This window comes from Pteropus vampyrus, unplaced genomic scaffold (assembly GCF_000151845.1).
Source record: "Pteropus vampyrus isolate Shadow unplaced genomic scaffold, Pvam_2.0 Scaffold564, whole genome shotgun sequence".
Classification (NCBI taxonomy): domain Eukaryota; kingdom Metazoa; phylum Chordata; class Mammalia; order Chiroptera; family Pteropodidae; genus Pteropus; species Pteropus vampyrus.
The window spans coordinates 90,531-93,077 of record NW_011889345.1 but is presented as its reverse complement, the minus strand read 5'-3'; the positions used below and the strand labels follow the sequence as shown (position 1 = coordinate 93,077).

General features: G+C 44.5%; 1 long non-coding RNA gene across 1 annotated transcript in view; it reads left to right on the top strand.

Annotated features, from left to right (window-relative positions):
* The window catches only part of LOC111733414, a 15,977-nt gene that overhangs the window by 3,106 nt on the left and 10,324 nt on the right, over nt 1-2,547 (top strand). The window contains exon 2 of the long non-coding RNA XR_002777981.1: nt 614-711. This is a non-coding gene — a long non-coding RNA (uncharacterized LOC111733414). The remainder of the gene's footprint in view (nt 1-613; nt 712-2,547) is intronic.

Here is a 2,547-nt window from a genome sequence, read left to right as displayed (position 1 = left end):
GCTGTTTGCTTGCTTGATTTTCCCACTCTTTGGAGGCTTTCTGACCTTCTGTTCATCTCTGCTGTTCTAACACTCCCTGCGAAAACCTGTCTCTGTATGACAAAGCCAGGAATTTAATGGAGAAAAGCCCAGAGGTTCTGGGAAGCGCTGGATCTACACTTACTCGCGCTTCCTGATTGGCGGATTGATGAGGGGCAGGGCCATTCATTCGGCTGCTGTCAGATTCAACATGAGATCGTTTGACCGCCACTCAGTGGAAGTCACAGCGGTCGTGTGGCCTTAACACTTCCTTCCTCTGACATGAGATGGGCGTTTCTCACACGGGATGCTCTTTGGCCACACTCCTAACGGCACCTTCAGTTCTGGTCTCTGGTGCTGCTCACGTTCAAATTATGTAGAAAACAGAAAGAAGGCTCTATCAACCGTGTTTCTCTCTCTGTCAAAGAAACGTACTATTTCCTCCTTCTCTTCTACGGACCGTGACGTCATTTCCCCCAAGTTTGCTTAGTTTAAGACCCGCACACTCCGCTTCCCTAGGAAGCTGTCCGGATGATGTCTTATTGCCAGCCGCCCTCTGAACCTTTTCGCTGTCTGCCTTGTGTCACTACTGTAGGTGGACGTGTCTCAGCTCCATCCGTAGACGGTGACTTCTTGGAAGACGAGGGCCTGGTCTGATCCATTTTTGAGTTCCCTACAATGAGTTCGAACACGGTAAGCGTTTGCCTTATGAGTGAACCGATCTTCAATGTATTATGTAATAAAAAAAAAATCCAGAATTTTAGGATGTGTCAATTAGAAATGATGTTGGCACTAGCATCAAGAACCTGTCATAATGGGTTTAGAGGACTGAAAACTTTTTTCCGCCCTCTCATGTAAAAAAAGTCATCAGTCTGCCAGTCTAGCTGTGGTAAGGTGGTTCCACAAAGTCCCAAGAGAGCCAGGCACATTTTCGGTTCCGCTCTGCGTTCTTTAGCATCCTGTTTCCAGCCTCAGGGTCACAAGATGGCTGCCAGAGCGCCAGCCAGCATCTCGGGAAAACAGAAAAAGAAAGACGAAGGGGCGAAAGGCTCCTCTCCCATCCCAGTCAGCCCCGCTTTAAAGAGAGCTTCAGGAAACACCAACCAGAGACTTCTCAAATTTCATTGACTGCCCCCTTAACTGCAAGGGAGGCCAGGAAGTAAAGGGTTTTTGGTTTTTTGGTTTTTTGGTTTTTTGGTTTTGATTTTGTTTTTTGTAGCTTGGCACACGGTCTCTCTGGATAAAAGTTGCGTTATGTTACTAAGGAAAAGGGAGAGAAGATGCTGGATGAGCAGCCGGCATTCTCTGCCAGAAAGAAGCAATTAACGTTTGTAAAAAAAAATGATCATACTTACTGACGTATGATTATTTCTTCAAGTTTTCTTCGAAGTCTATAGATACAAGATGGAAACTGATCCAGACTCCGGCTCTCACGTCTGGGGTTTTAATGTGATACAGTCTACTCGATACTTTCCCCTCATCAAATGAACCTCGTTTGTTTTTCCTGTGTCCCTTAAGGAGCTATCACACCATCTGGCGTTTTCTGCTTTTGACCCAGAGCCACAGCTGGCATCATCTGACTAATCGAGAGGTGGGAAGGGGCAGGGCGAGAGCAAGGTAGTGACACCAACCCGTTGGCCATTAACACAACATTCGCTCCCTGCACAATCAAATAGCCATTGCGGGATTTTGACAAATTTTCGTAATATTAATCGTCAGCAATTAGAAGCTCAGAGTGTGGGTCTAATCGTCAGAATGACATACTAAGTTTCAGAAAGACAACCAGAGGGCAGTTAAAGAAACGCATATTATACGCTCATTCTTAGCCCACCATTCACGTCTCACGTGTTAGATTCCTCCTCAAAGTAATTTGGATGACTCTTCAAAGCCTATAAGTAAATTATCGAAATCGATCCAGCAATACAAGTGACTACAGGTAATTTAATCATCCATTCCATTCGATCAATAATCACTGAATACATCCTATTTGCCAGGCATTGTGTTAGTTGCTAGGGATTTAAAGGATCACTTTTTAAAATGCAGACATTTCAGAGGTGAGCAGGAAACAGATGAATAATCTGAAACCAGTTTCCACAGACTAATAATCCCGGAAAGGCAACCCGAAAACTCACGGCAGAAACTAAGTTTGGACATTTTGTAATTCTCTTTAAGCCACGCGAGATTAAATTAGGCATCTGTGGAAGCCTCAGGCAGCTACAGTGACTACGCGGTTTTGACGTGTATAAATTAGACAGTCTCGATGAATAAAGAAAGGCACAGAGCAAGGCGCTTACATGGCATAAGGTGTCCCAGTCATACGTTCTGCTCGAGAGAGAAGAGGTCTTACCAGGTGACCGGCTCCACATTCCATGAGAACAGTCCCAGCTTTAGTGCAAGAATTTACACAAGAACGATAAAAAATGAAATTCAAAACCAAGACCCGGAAAACACTCATTAATATAAGGGCAGATCAGTTTTTTGGACTGTCAAAAATTGACTTATTTGATACAATGGGTCAAATCTCAGCTG